The following is a 17,048-nucleotide window of genomic DNA, read 5'->3' on the forward strand; positions in this document are numbered from 1 at the left end:
GGCTAACAAATCTAGAGGCAGAGTTTGCAACCTCTGCTCTCTAAGTCTGTTAAATTCGGCGAACCCATCGTCCTGATATCTTATTTTAGCTATCGCTTGAATCTGAAATAATGACTTAGCGCAGGAGAATAGGTCCTCAAACTCATCTTCTTGATGTTCAAATTTAGTGATTTTTTCCTGTTCTAGTGCATTATAGACGACTTTGTTTGGATCAAATCGTGTGTTAGGCAGAGTGGCGAGATTCAGTGTATTTATATTTTCTGCTTCTTTCTCTGCATGCTTGTAGTCATGCAGAGTGTAAATGCCACACCTTAGAGGAAGAGGGGGCCCGACTTGCTTCTCTTTATTCCTAAGAGTCTTTGTAACTCCTTCGGATGTAAGCCGATATGCTATTTCTCGAGCCAATAGTTTGTCGGGTATATACAAGGGGAGGATGTGAGGTGTGGCATGACTACCAAAAACTCTTATATATGAAAATTTTTCTTCTCCGAACCAGGTTCCTACGGCTGTCAAGTCAATCTGTGCTTGAGAGGAAATTTTAAGAGCAGGTTTATCGAAAATTGCATAGTAAATAGGTAACATAAATCCATTGCAAACTTGATATAGGTGGTGTTTATAGTGGGCTTTCCACAACTTCTGGTGATAGATATGAATGGGCATGGGGTCCTATGGGGTCCATCTCCACCCCAGCACAGGAAATTCGAAGTTAAAACAGAGAGTATCTAAGATGTAGGCACTAAAGTAAAATGGAAGGATGAACCTTTCAGTAATGCGGGTATTGTTTCTGAACTCAAGAATAGATGTTGTTAACTTATCAGATAATATATTCCCCCAATCCATTATTTAGCTATTGCATGCTACTTCCATTAAAGGTACCATCTCTATGGTGAAGTTTGAAGAATCATGCAACCCCCAAATCCTACACATCATCACTCCGGCATAACAATAAGGAGAACACAAGGAATTGACAGAGTACTTACTCGAGGACTCATGCTTGTGTTTCGCTGGGTTTTGTCTCCATTCCGGTATAGGCGTTGATTCAATCTCATTTTCATCTCTGAACTTCTCCAGAAACGCTTTGTTATACTTCTTCTCTGGTTTGTGCAAATGGTACATTTGTCTCAAATCATTGGCTTGAAATGAACCGAATACTCTCCCGTCAATAGTGCAAAACATTCTGTTTGTAATTGGGATTTCCTCAACTGCCCATCTTACCACATCTGTGTATCGAAGAATTTGCTCTCGAGCCGCTATCGGGTGTAGGTAAGAATCGGCCAAATCCTTTAGAGTTGCCTCGGACATCTGGGTCGAGTCTGCAGTAGCTTGTACTGATGTTTCCTGAGGCTCTTCGGCCTCAACCAGATTATAGATGCTCTGCCAAGTAGTATTACCAAGACCAAGACATGTGGTGTCTGAGATTAATCCCTTTTTACTTGGTCCCAGATCGGCCGTGTGTTGTCCTCTTAGTGTGGAAGCTGAAGCTATTCCAGATTTCTTAGACTTCTTCCCCATTTGGCCTAAATTTGCTGCTTCGGAGGAGCTCTGCACAGGAGATAAAATGAATGTAATGTGGAGAATAGGTGGCGCAAAAGAAAATATGAAAGAGTTATATAAATCAATGAATAATGGATGATTAACATAAGGTGGCCGCAGATACAATCTTTGAAGAGATTTTGGCATTACTGCTCCATTAAATGGCCGTCTAAACCTGTCAATCATTTAAATGCTCATCATATCGTTTATTGGCCAAATAATTCATATAAGCATGGCTTTGATGTTTTGGCGGTTGGGCGTAAGTGAATCACTATCAGGAAGAGAAAGGCTTTTAATAATAATTAAACATAATATATCCCAGCCTTATCAATCCTTTTTGAAAGTTGCACTTAGCTTTATCGTAATCGGGGATCGGAGAAATGCTTAAGTTTTTATATTGGTGTCCTTTCGGAATCCCCGATCGCCGATAGTGATATCGCCAATTCGAATCCGGAGCTTTTAGAAGAGGGCTTTTAATTGCATACATGTTACATTCCCCAATCGCCTATAGTGATATCGCATCGGAGCAAAGAGAGGGGCCTTTTGTTACGACTGCTTACCCTCCTGATATCCAATAGTTACTCACACTTGTCGCATCGGGGAAAACCAATGGGTCTTTTGTTATGCATCCTTTGTTATTGCGATATGCTATCTTGCGATCGCTTTATCGCAATAATAAAGAATTATTCATTTTTTATTATAAGACCAATTATATATTGTCTCAAAGGGTTTTATAATGTTTTATTTCTTTTCAAACCTTTTGCGGAATGATAATTTGATACCAATTTAATCTAAAAGGGACCCATTTCATATTATAGTTTTGAAAGTAAAATTTTATGAAATGGGGGGTTGTTGTATAGCACACAATTGGCGATTCGCTGGAAGAAACAGCTATCTCTGAGAAATATTGAAATACTTAGAATTTCTTTGTATAGAAATCTTATCAAAGAGGAAAATTCTAATATAACTAGGTATACATACACTCTGAATATAATAAGAGCTATTTTTGCTAATTTCTTCTCTTGTTAAAATTAGATACATTCTAAGTTTTAAATTGGCCTCTATTGGTCGATAATGATAAAACAAAAAATCTTTCCAACTTAGCCTTTCTAATTGACTCCTTTGTCATAGGTAGAGCCTCTACTGCCAGAAAACGTTCATAGTTTCGACATGGATACCTTTTAACCATTTGATTGTCCACTTTCCCATCCATTTTGGAGTATGATTAAAAGAATGAATTCAAAATATGCTTTCATATTTTGTATTTCTTTTTTCCTTTTCTATTATTTTGTAAGATAAGAAGCCATTGTCCTAGTTTGGTGGCCAGCTATTTGACAATGCCATTCACTAGTAGTAATCTAATCCGAACAAGCTCACTCGTGATGAGACCCCTTGTCTTATGATTATAAGCCATTACCCTATTTTGGTATGCAGTGTTGGTAATGTCAGTTAAACTATTTCCCAATGATCATGGTAAGTAGGCTTGTAATAAGACCCCTAATCTTTTATATTAAATATTTTAGAATTACACTCTGAGTAATCATAAACTTGGATTAATGGGATGGACAATTTTCTCCTTAAGAGAGAATGGATGACAGGGTAAGAGTTGAAGATGCTAAGATTGAATTAGTTTCTATTTTGATATTGATAACCTTTTTGTGGCCAATTTGAAAACCATAAAATGATTTACAGTACTTCTAAATCTTGAGAAGATTTCACAAAAATGAAATGGTGTTCAGAATGTGAATATACCTAATTTCCTAGAAATTGTCCCTTTTGTTTTAAGGCTTGTATTTTAAAAGTAAATATCAAAACTACTTCTTTTGAGAAACTTTTCCATATAGCAAAGGCCAATGGAAGATATCTTACAACTTTATTTCCTAATGGTCCTACAAACTACAAATTCTACTGAACCTAAAAAAAAGGGAGAAGGGGTTACCTCCTCAATTGAAGAATTTCTTTAAGATGAGGCCATTAACAGGAAGAGAATCTCTCTTTCCTGATAAATCTTGTAATATGAATGTCGAATGGCCTATCTTTTCGCAGATCTGAAATGGTCCAAGCCACATCTTCTGGAACTTGGTGTGTTTTCCTTTATCCTCATGGGCTTTGTCCCATTTCAAAACTACATCACCAACCTGCAATTGTTTTGAACTGGATGAAGTTGAATCAAAAGATGACTTGATAATTTGCTGATGTTTTGCATGAGTAATTTTGGCTTTTTCTCTTTCTTCTTCTAATTTTAAGATTTGATCATGTCTAAGTTGAATAGAAGAAGAGGGGATTTCTTCAATAAACTGAACTAGGGCTAGAGAAGGAAGCACTAGATTGGTTGGTAACACTGCTTCTTTCCCATATACAAGTTTGAATGGAGAAGTACCTATGGAAGCCTTCTGCATTATTCTATCAGCCCAGAGTGCGAATATTAAAGATTTGTGCCAGTTTTTATGATTCTATTGAATAGCTCGCTTAATAATTTTAACTAGATTTTTATTGGTAGACTCTGCTAAACCATTACCCTGGGGATAGTAATTTGCAAAATATTTCAATTTAAACCCTCTTTTAATAGCGAACTCAAACATAGAATTTTGAGAGAAATAATATGCGTTATCGAAAAAAAGAGCATTTGGGACACCAAACAGGGTATGACGAATTGATATATGAATTCCATAATTGCCTCAGAATTTGTTGTCTTTAAAGGAATTTCTTCAACCCACTTAGTAAAGTAATCAGTGGCAGTAAGGATATACTTATGCTGTTTAGATGAATGTGGAGTGATTTCTCCAATGATGTCCAATCCCCATTGCTCAAATGGTTGTCTAATGTTGACTGGTTGCAAAGGGAAAGTTGGCTTTCTTTGTCTTCCACTGGAGGTTTGACAACTTTGACATTTCCTTACATATTCATGAGCATCTCTAAACAAAGTGGGTCAATAGTATCCACCATGAATGATTTTGTGGGCTGTTGTGTCAGCTCCAAAATGTCCTCCTGCTAGTTCATCATGTAGTTCTTGCAAAACCTTTTGTGCTTCAGGTTTTTCTAGGCATCTTAATAAAATCAAATCATAATTTTGCCTAAAAAGTACATCATCAATGATTATGAAGTTTTTTGCTTTTAATCTAAAGGCCCGTTTGTTTTTATAGGACAGGTTAGGAGGTGCATATCCATTTTTCAAATAAAATATCAAGCCTGCATATTGCGATTCAGAATCAGTAATACTTATTTAGTTGATTTCTTCAATATGTTCTGTATCACCTGGTTCTTGAATGTTGGATGCTCCTGCTAATAACCTGCAAAAACCTTGGCCTCTAACAATCTTTGCTGGCTTAATTTCCAAGTCATATTCTTGAAGTGCTGTAACCGAGTTTGCCCTTTTTTCACCTAATTCCCTTTGGGTTAGTAATTGCCTTGCTGCAGGAAAAGGAACTATAACATTTCTATGGGCTTTTAAAAGGAAGGGTTTGTAATGTTTGACAGCTTTATACACAGCAAAGGTTTTTTTTTCAACTTCGGAATAATTTAGTTCAGCACCCTACAGATTTGAACTATAAAATGAAATCGGTGCTTCCAAGTTGTGATCATTAATTTGAGTGAGTATTGCTGCATAAGATGAATCAGACGCGATAGTGTACAATGTGAAATGATTAAAAAAATTAGGATTGTTTAAAGTGGGGGCATGGATTATTGATTGTTTGATTGAATCAAATGCTTCCTTTTCTTCAGATCCCCATCTAAACACTGAATTTTTCTTAATAATAGTTTGTAATGGTAAAATGATGTGGGAAAAATCGGGAACAAATCTCTTGACAAAGTTAACTCGACCTAAAAATGACTGCATGGATTTTTTATTATGAGGAAAAGGAATTTCAGAGATTTCTTTAATCCTATCTAGATCAATACAAATACCATCTTTGGAAATGATAAAGCCCAAGAGCTTTCCTTGATTAAGAGCAAAGAAGGATTTTTTGGGATTGAGTGAAATACCATACCTTCTGCAGCGTTCAAAGATTTGATTTAAATCATGCAAATGATTGGATCTCTTCTTAGAAAATATAGTAATATCATCTAAATAGATAACTACTATTTTGTTGATCAATCCTTTGAAGGCTATATCCATCGCTCTTTAGAACGTGGCTCCTGCGTTAATAAGTCCATAAGGCATTTTCTGATAAGCGTAAGTTCCCCATTTTGTTTTGAAAGTAGTTTTGAGTCTGTCATCAGGATGGATCAAAATTTGGTTATATCCTAAAAAACCATCTAAAAAGGACATTAACTTAGAACCTGCTACTGAATGGAATATTTTCTCCATAGTAGGTAATGGGAAATTATCTTTTTGGCTTTCCTTATTCAGATTTCTGAAATCTATACAAATCTTGATGTCGCCATTTTTCTTCCTAACGGGCACCATATTAGAAAACCAGTTTGAATGCCGAACAGGAAAAATAATCTTAGATTTCAAGAGTTTATTGAGTTCTGATTTTATTTGACTCTCTAAGTTCGGATGTTTTTACTCAAATTTTGTTGAACTCGTTTTTGTTCAGAAATCATTGGAATGGTATGCTGGATGATTGATGCATCGTATGTTTTTAAATCATCATATTTCCAAGTGAAGACATGTTTATTTTTCCTTAATAATCTAACGAATGCTATCCTTTCTTCCCCAGAAAGTCCTAATCCCAAATTAATGTTTTGAGGGTTCTGCTCAGTACCAAGGTTTATCAATTCAAATCTTAAGGTGGAACTTTGGAGCTTTGCATTGGTTACCTGTTTAAACCTGTCTTTAATATCGTAGAGATCCTCAAGTTTAACCACAGGTTTTGGTATTGAGTTTTCCTCGTGCTTTTCTTTCATCTGAAGATCATTCTCGCTTTCCTCAATGATCTGATCATTGTAGGACTTGTTGGAAGTAAAAAATGTAAGATGTCTTCATCGCACTTTCATTGTTCTAGAGCATTTACGTTTCATCCACATCTCAAGCCTAGGGATGGGAGAAATATTGAATGCTAAAAATTGAGAGGTGAGTTCTTTCAGAAAGAAAATGAATTGTTTTCTCACCTGTTTTATGACTAATCTCCAAACACTTTCAAATATTGAACATTAAGGCCAATAGCTTTCCTTGAACTAAGGCCTTGTAGTCAGCTGTATTATTCGTGCATTCAAATTCCAACCTAAAAGACAACATCGTTTTTTCTCCCTGGAGGCTATAACTTGCTCCTGATCCTTCAATGGTAGATCCATCAAAGGACCAGTTATCAACAATTTTATTTACAGTTTCATTCATTAAAACATCTTGCTATCTGTTTGTGAATAATTTTCGATCTGAGATGTGAAATTGTTTACTAAGAAAGGAGATGGTTGGGCGGTGAAGTTGCCAGAATGATTCAGATGAATTGGTTATTAAATGCTATTGGTTGATTCTCCTGTTCAAATCCTGTAACAGTATGGGTCATATGTTTCTCCCGAATCCCTTGTAGGGTAGCCACATATGACCAATCGGTCGAAATGAGTTTCTCAAACCAATCCCTACTCAACATTAAACCATAAAAATCAGTATATTAGCTTAAGATATCAATTCGAACTACTCGTGGATCAGCCGATTTGATCACCGAGTTATCCCCTAAAACCTGGACTTTGGTTCTATATAATTGCACAATGTGAAGATTTTGGGGCTCAGAGAACAAACTGAAGCTGGCATTAATTAGATTCCCCTGAGTCATTCAAACAATTGTGTAGATTTCTTATAGATCTCATAGGTTAAGAGGAAAGGAGGAGAATGGGAATTTGATCTGTCTTCAATCATCGTATCAGTAGCAACCCTACTGGTTTACCTGAATCATTTGTAGCTTTAAACTGCTTTCAATTCCTTAAGAAGCAAATGTTTAGGTTTTCTAAGTTCAAACATGAACTTAGGTAATCCATTGAATCCGATACTACCAACGTTTTAGATGTTGAAGGTATATTTGAGGATGAAGGTTGGTTTTGAGGTACTGTTGCAGCCGGAAGTAGTAATTTGCACCTCTTTTCTTTGAACTTTCCTGGACAGGTCAGGGGCACCTTTACTGTATCACAAGAAAAGCTTCTTGTTCATTTTCAGTATTTAGGTAATATGAAGTCACACATTCCATGGCATTCAACAACTTCTTCTTCTTCATCAGTTGGTGAAATTGTTTCCTAACCTGACAACATCAGTTTTCTTGAAATTTCTAAAGGGCCTTTTTGTTGAGGTTTCTCCTTTTAGATTAACTGATAACATGAAGTTACTAATATGTTCTTTGGCTTGTGTTCCAGCATCTGGATTAAACTCGGGCAACCTTATTTTTCATTTGGAGATGCTCTATCAGGCATTACGCATGTAAGTAAGGTGCAACTGGCATATTGATCCTTGCACCTAATGGTTACTATTAACCATGGATCTGGCCATTGAAACAACCGGTCAGTGGATGAGATTGCGGATGAAGATTGCCAGATGTTTGGGAAGGAATTGATATTGAGGATTAAGCAGGTTGGGATGTTGAAGTTCCTAATCCCTGATGAACAACAATATGTAATGAGGGAGTGGATGGCTGACTTCGTACTGGGGAAGATGAGATGGAAGATGTGGATGAAAATGTTGCACTGTCAAATCCTTCAGTGTTCTTCTTTGCCCTTTTCCTTTTAGGTAAGGGCAGCTCAGTAGGTTCGATACCGAGCTTTCCACTCTGAAGTTTGGTGAGAGGATGAGGTAGATTGAATTGTGAAGTCTCACTGCCTTAAGATACCTCAGATTTCTGTGGTGAGATCGAAAGGCCTTGAAGCTTATGGATGAGTAACTGAACTTCAGGAGACTTAGGACTTAATCGTTCTGGAGTATTATGGGTTTGAGAAGTGGTAGTTGATTCCTCTTCTTCTCGCTTGGATACTAGAGAACCAGCATGCAATTGGGAAGTACGAGGTGATGTGGAGGGAGATTTACTCTCAGAATGGTCTATAGATTTGGGTTTTCTCGCCATTCACAGTTCATGGCCCTCCTTCTAGCACCAAAAATGTTGATGCCTCAAAAATCGTTGCATCAAAATTGGGGGATAACCACCCGGTCCAGACCTTAATACAGCTCCTTTTCCATTTGGGATGGTGGCTCCGACTGGATATAATGGGACGAGTTTCCCAGTAATGAATAAAAGGGATGGATGAGTGATTGTTTTTCTAATGAGTGATAATGAATAGATGACTTAATCTAAAGGTGAAAATACAAATGACTATTCTATCCCGGGAAGCTTCTATTCTTAAGTGCAACGTTTTATGATCTGTGTTCATCGATAGGCATATAGATGAATCTATTCAGTAAACATAGACATTCATTCATAAAATAATTGCTTTGTTCAAATAGTTGAACAAAGTAATTAATAAAACATTGTTACACTTATCTTTTTATATTACTGATACATGTATGATTAGAAGAAAAGCATGTTGTAAACATCCAATAGTGGAAAGTATAAAGAATGTTGTTAAAGCACATGCATATATTCAATAATAGCAAGAGTGATCAAATAGCAATTCACATAAAAGGAATGAATTCAGACATAGCTAGTAGTACCATATGAGCTGCGAATCATTCCCAACATCAATCGCAATTCGAATTCCTTCTTCCGACTCAGAAATACTTTTAAATAAAGGCAGTAGTGCACATCCACATGAAAGCTTCATTATCAAAATTGGAATAATTGGCCCAGTCGTTATAAAAAATATATACCTGAAATATAGTAGTGCAACTTCAGGTTTAAGTCATATGCAAAAACTTACGACCCTTTCCAATGCATTGAAAGGGTCTATAAATACTTAATCTAACTAACTAACTACAAAATTAAAATGCTACTAAATTGGTACAACTTGATCTTGAATATCTTCCCCATAGAAATCTAGTAGTCGGCAGCATGATTCATCACTCTAACTATTTGCCTTTCAACCTGAGTTGGCATATCGCTAGCATTGGTTCCACTTCTTGAGGGTAGCTGAGACAAGAATTGAGTTGAGCAGCATAGGTGGCATCATGTATATCGGGAATGATACACTTGATTGCATCTGTTAGGAACTTGAGGGCGGCTCTCTGGATGTATGGGTTTACTAGGAACAACCAATACGTGTCCCAAGTTAAACTGTTAATACCTGTGATCAATCTTCCATTCTTTTCCAGCTCTTGATAACTAGCTTAGTCAAGCAATGGTTAGGCTTGCCAAGTTGTATTGGAAGGCGAAAAAACATGTATTGAGATACTTTAGGGGCACTACTCAGTATGGATTATGATATAGATGGAAAGAGGGTGTTAAGCTTCAACGCTTCATGGATGCATATGGGGGAGGGAGTCCATCTAACCAGAAAATCATATTAGGAGGGATTTTCAATATTGGGTCAATGACAGTTTCCTCGTACATCAAGAAACATTGATCGGTTGCACTCAATTTAGTAGAGGAAGATTACATGGCTACGAGTCACCCAACATGTGAGGCCATTTCGATGAGGAAGAGCTTGGTTGGTTTGTTTGGTCAACAGATGTATTCGAGAGAGATTTACTGTGATAATCAAAGTTGTATCAAACTCTTTGAAAATGTCATTTTTCATGATAGGTCCAAGCACATTGATATCCGGTATCATCATCTCAGAGATTGTGTATTGAGGCGGATCATGTTATTAGAGTACATTCCACCGAGGAGAAAGATGCTGACATTTTGAAAAAGGCATTATCAATATGTAAATTTGAGTTTCACAGAGACATAATCGAGGTAGCATATAATCCCTTTCATGTTGAGATGGAGAGTTGAGAAATGGCAATAAGAAATTTCAATTTAATTTTTCCTTAGTAAACCGAGAATGAAAATTGAATTATATTCTCATAACAACTTGTAAATAGTTAACTAAGTTTAATTAACTTAATTAGCTTAGGAATTTCGAGTTGGAAGTCTTTCGGTAGTCATGTATATGTTCTCTCTAAATTTTAGAGGTCCAGGATGAGTTTGTTTGACTTGTAATTAGATTAGCTCAGTTAAGGTAAACTTGAGTTGTTCAGGTTACAACTGGTTTTTAATCTCAAGGTTTATGAGAACATGTGGTATTACCCATGGTATTCAGGTGGAATATAGCCTATTTAAAGGGGAGAATTAAACCAACCAAGATCCATCTTAAATCTCGATCTAACAAGGGTCTAGAGGGATCAAATCTCTTATGGGAATATCTTAAGTAATTATATAATATTAAAAATAAATATTTATTTATATAGTATTATTATTATTTTTTTAAATAAAGGGAAAATCTATCATAACTTAGTTGTTAAAGGAATGGTGGAGACAACCATTAGTAGCTATTATCCATAAATCTAGGGTGACTCATTCCTATTATTAAGGAAAACCATTCCACCTCAAATTACTTGATGGGTCTTTGGCTGTTAACCTATTTTGTAAGGAAAACAAGCGCTCTTAGCCAAGGAGAAGCAATTTTAGAGCACAATTTTAACTACATTTTTTTTAATGAGAAATAGTGTTAGGATAATGAAATACTTAAAAAAACAGAAGTGGTGGTGGGATCCCACACTGACCACAAAAAATTTACTTGGGGCCTTTTTGTCTTTAATTAACTTATATTCCACATGAATACCATAGAAAAAACCATAAGTTATGACAAATTTGAGTAAACACCGATAATAACTCCCCTAAATATTTTAATAATTTAATATTTCTTTGAAATGAAATAAAATAAAATTATTTATATAATAATAAAAATGTATTGCTATAGTTTCCATAATCAAAATTCAAAATATTTGAACTAATGTAATCTCTCTGAATCTCTATTTTTAAGGTCGATGTATTTTTAATCAAGGTAAGGCAAACAGATGGAAATTGAAATTGACAAGTTAATTCCTGGTAATGATGTTCTACATCTAGTGTTGGCAGAAGGATCATGGGCCTATTGTTATTATTATTATTATTATCCATTTTTAAGGTTACTCATGGGCCTATTGTTATTATTATTATTATTATCCATTTTTAAGGTTACGACCAAGCCAGACACCAAATTGGTGTATGAGACCCCCTTGTTTATGGGACAAGTGACTCACCTCCGCGTAGTGATTTGACTGCTAAGTCTATGAAAGCATACATACTCTACCCCTCTCGTTTTGAACATGTGACCTCTTCAGAGGAAACACATGCTCTTAACCATTAAACCCCATGTAATATTGTGTTTTAGGATAATAGCTTATTGTAATATTGTCTAAGTGGACTAATTAAACACATGTGTGAGTGAGATTTTATATGTATATTCGACTCCAAAGATAATTAAAAATGTGACGTTATTGTTTTGTTTAAAGGCAATCATGGAGGAACAAGGAGATTATGATAATCGTGTGAGAGAAATATTTGATGAAATTGATAGACATATAAAAGCGCAACTGAACAATGGCATGCTATGGTGAAAATTAGTCTCGGAAAGAACTGGAGGCATGTCCTACTCCATGCATAGATCAGTAGCACCCACTTAGTGTCAGGCATAGGGTTAAGATGTATTAGTTAGGCCAAGATATATCACTGGAAGTTGGAGAATGTATGGGATAATGTGGATATAAATCACATTAGAGTGGCTGAAAATTTTGAATGGCTTCCAGTGAGTTGCAATTGTGAAGTAGACATCATAATCTGGATGGAGGAAAACACTAGCCTTTTGTGGCGATAAAGGTGATTGGTGCAAATATTATCTGTAAATCTTTTACTTTGAGGATTGTTGATATCGTAAGATTATTATATAGCAAAAACAAAATATTGATGTAGTAGAAGAGATCGCTACTAGGAAAATGAGTTTGAACTTTCTCATTTCAATAATTTGAAAGAAAACCTATGCTGCTGCTTCAGTACTTTTGTTTACTACATTTTTCAAATCCTATAGTTTTGTTCAAATTTGGCATTCCATTTTTGATACATATTGACTGTTTGGGAGAAACTAACCAATAGAAATTCTCTGTATTTTCTTATATCTCTTTGTATGTAACATAGTCTATTCGATATGATGTGGTGAGAAGAAAAGTGTTTATTCCACCAAAGTTGTTTTTCCTTTGGTTCCAATTGCATCTTTACTGACTTATTGGAATAGGGACCTGCGTTTGGGTCTTGCTCCAATGAATTAATGGAAAAAGAACTCTAGTTTGGATCTTCCCCCGAGGAGAATAAATGACTATTCAGAAAAATATCTTAGGGTAATGATTCTATATTTTCAATTATGGCAGCGGTTCTAAACCAAAGTTTTGGAAGAGGTAAAAAAATTAACTTGCTTTACATTGATATTAAAAAATGGATTTTATTTGCTCCTCAATCCATCCAAGTCTACAGTCACATAGAGAATGTACACTGAGTGAATGTTCAAGATGTTTCTAACTTCACGAAAATGTTGGATTCTATTTTGACAAGGGGAGTTGCAGGGCAATGTTGAAGCCTCAAAAATCGGGTCTACAAAGGGGGATACCCACCCGGTCCAGACCTTGCTTAGCAGCTCCTCTTCTGTTTGGTGTAGTGGGTCTGACTGGGGATATGGGACCATTTTTCCATTTTATGTGTGTGTGTTGAGAATTGATATTTCCTTCCTAATAACTTCTAAGTAAAATGCTTTTATTCTAGATCTAATTTAACAATATGAAATTGTATTCTAATGAACAGAAATATCTAATTCTAAAACTAACCCAGGATTTAATATTTCAATTATGTGATCTAAAATAGTTTCTACAGCAATTGGTAATAAAGATCATTCAATTACTATAAGAAAGGAATTAAATAAAGATGAACTGTTTCGTATAAAAAGTTAGCCGAACAGTTATGAAAATATATCGCATAATAGGTCACTCATATATTAAGCATAAATAAATGGCTATCACCATACATAAGTGCCAAATGATAACTCAAGCATTCAAGCATTCATACATAAATAACTGAACATGAATATCCCATAACACATGAGCAGAAATTGTTAAGAGATAAAAGTACCATTTATAGTGAGTTCTACTCATGAGCTCCAGCAATAATGATTTATCTCTTCTTAATTCAACATCTACTAAGAGTACAAAAGTGTAATTTCAGTAGCAGATATTAAGCACATATATCAATAAATATTGTTCCATTCATTCATCAAAACCTCCTCAGAGGGTGCAAAAGTGCATGTTCTGAGGACAAGTTTTTGATAAATTTCAGGACCCTTCTCTAAATGCATGAGAAGGGTTTAAAGACTACTAGCTAAATCTAAAAATAGTTTATTACAAAAATATAGGAGACAGTTTAAATGACCCTCCTCATTTCATGCAAAAATAAAGCAAAACTAAAACTAAAACTAAATCTAAAAGTAAAACTCGCAATTAACTATTTATGTATCTGATCTTTTTAGTCGCAAGCATCCAACATCAGCTTGAGGAGAGTTTGTTGGCCGACCTCCGACTTTAGCTGTCCTGCGAAAATGGAATCGACAAGTGTTGGCACCATCTTCTTGGTATAATTTGTGAGACATTTGAGTGTCATGCACTGACTGTGTGGTTTAACCAAGTACTACCAGTAAGAATCCCAATTTAACTTGGTTAACCTTTTGATGGACTCTGCTCTTTCTTGAGCCTTTTGTCTCCAGCTTGTCTGTAGAGACTGCACATTTGGTAGAAATTTACATACCACTTGAAGATATCTCTGATAAATACCACTGGTTTTTAGAGCTTGGGTTTTGCATTTCACCTTTAGCACTTTTTCTTACAATTTTTCGAGCTTACAGGCGACTCAATGATTTGAGACTTTCATTTTCAAGAAGTTTTGCCTGGCGAAACTACCTTCACTTCTTGACTTGAGCTTCCCTGGTGTTATTATTTTCCTTTTGCGTGCTTTTTATTAGAGGATGTAAACCTTAAATTTTGTGGAAAGAATGATTCCATGAGTTCTTAGCTCTGAGTCTTAAACTATCGGTCTGTTATCTCATCACTATCTAGTACCCATTTGACCATGTCCATGTATGGAACAATCTTGGGCCTTGCCGCTATTTGGTGTAAGAATGAACATGTTAGTTCTGTAATTGATGCCTCAGATGACCCGTGTGAGTCTGCAATCGCTGTAACCTCCATTACTCTGGGATTTTCTTCCTCAAGTAGATTGTGCATGTCTTCCCAAGCGGCATATCTGTTATAGGTGGTGTCCGTGTATAAGGATGTCATTTCTTTGTCATCAGAACTTGGAGCCTTTTCTTTCTTTCCCATAAAATTCTAAACACTACTATGTATACCTCTCTGCTTTTCACTCCTGCAATTTGCAAATGAGGCAAGGGTAATGATAAGAAAAATGTGATGGGAAAGCTTTAAATGCTGAAATCATATAAAATATATCATTTTACGTGAAATGGATCTTCGATTAGATCAAAACCATATTTCATTAATGATTGCCAACTAACTCATTAAATTAACATTAACGCGCATAACTGGGCATCGTTTTGTGGAAAATCTTTTTCGAACAACGAGCCCTCCAGATTTGCGATAAGGCGATTTTGTGATTTGCTTCAAAATATCACAGATCGCAATATCGTTGATCCATTATGTGTGGTGATCATTTACCATATGTTTTCTGTGCAATGCGATTTGCGAGACGTGCCATCGGATATCTGTGGTTTGAGGTGTTTCAAGTTAAGTGATACTTGAGGCATGCGATGTGATGAGTGTCTTCAGTGTGTGATTTCGCATCGCAATTTCACAATCTTAGGATTCTGTTTATAGGAAAGCACCTATTACTTTTTTGCGATGCGATGCTTTTTATTGAGAAAATGGTTTTATTCGAACTTATCATAATACTTAAGTCTTTTTAGATTTTCGGGTATTCTCCTAAGTTTATGACAATAAGATTCATTCAAAAAGGAAATACAAGTCCTAATTTATTTTTTTGAATTTTATGGATAAGGGTCCCCACTTATTTAGTATTAGTAAGAAAACTAAATAAGAAGGGGGGTTGTTGCTGGCCACAACAATTGGAGACTCACTTGGAAGAACCTGTTATCTCTGCTTTTCTTTTTAATTTTCTAAACTTCCAAAACAGAAGGTTTTTACAGAATCAAACTTTATTATAGAAAGATAAAGTACATCATGCTTTCAGCTGTTAAGGATAGTTTGTTTCTTCTATGTTAACTTTGGTTATTTACTTCCCAGAGCTAGTCATTGTATTTACATCAACCACTACTTGGTTTATAAAGATAAAAACAAAGTCTTCTCTGTAAATCAGTTTTAAAGAGGTCATTTGTCGTAGGTAGAGCCTTTGCTACTAGCAGGCGTTTATAGCCTCGACAGGATTACCTATTACCCAGCAATGATCCTGTATCCTACTTGGAGAAATATACGATTTTCAAAGGGAAATCCATATCCACACGTATTTCTTCTCTTTTAATCCTTAAAGAACAATGCCTTAGTTTTGTAGCCAAATTATGACAGTGCCACTCACTTGATTTATAACTTTGCTGAACAGGCTGGCTCATGATGAGACCCCTTGTCTTTTGATTGTAATAATCTCGAGTCATTGCCCTGTTGTGATATGCAGTTTTGGCAAAGTCAGCAAGCTATAATATCTATGATCATGATAAGTCGGCTCGTGATGAGACCTCTTCTTCTTTAAGTTAAAGTGTATTGTTGGATTATTCCTTGAAGCTCATAATTCCCTAGGTGGGGAGGAAGACATTCTTTCCTTAAGAATAGCTCTAGATGACAATATTACAATTTTTGGAAAGAGCTCTTCTACAGAAAATCTTCATTTTGTTATTGATACATTTCATTTGAGTGACATAAAACAAATTCCCACTAAAGGTCATTTTTAATCAAAATTTACAAGGTTGAGACTAGTATCATTTTCAAGCTTATAGCCTTTGACTGTATCTTTCAATAATAATGTTCGATTTGCTAAATCAGTCCTATTTATACAAGAAAAAAAACAAAATTTAAAAGAAATTCTAGTCTTTTCGTGAATTCCAAATGTAACCATTTACAGTTGGTTTTATTATCAAAATAAATGAAAGTTAATTTACAAAAATATAAGAATGATCTCCTATGGGAATTATTTTTTGAGGATCTGACCGCTAACAGGTAAAGATTCTCTTTTTCTTGTTAAATCCTGCAACATAAAAGTAGATGGACCTATGAACATTAAAGCGGAGGGTAAACCAAACCTAGTGATTATGAACTGATTTATGAAATCAATGATGTGTTTGGAATTAGCTGTCTTGAGGAGAACTACTTCTACCCATTTAGTAAAATAATCTGTAGCTGTAAGGATATACTTATGCTATTTAGAAGAGTGAGGAACGATCTCACCTATTATATCCAATCCCCATTGATCAAAAGGTTGATGAATATTGACTGGTTGCAAAGGCAATGATGGTTTCTTTTGTCTCCCATCAACTGTTTGACAAACTTGACATTTCCTTACGTAGCTATGTGCATGTTTGAATAGTGTAGGCCAATAGTACCCTGCACGTAAGATTTTATGTGTTGTAGTATCTCA

The sequence above is a fragment of the Pinus tabuliformis genome, chromosome 4_2, assembly GCF_031772625.1.
Source record: "Pinus tabuliformis cultivar Carrire ecotype Pingquan chromosome 4_2, CPIR1, whole genome shotgun sequence".
Classification (NCBI taxonomy): domain Eukaryota; kingdom Viridiplantae; phylum Streptophyta; class Pinopsida; order Pinales; family Pinaceae; genus Pinus; species Pinus tabuliformis.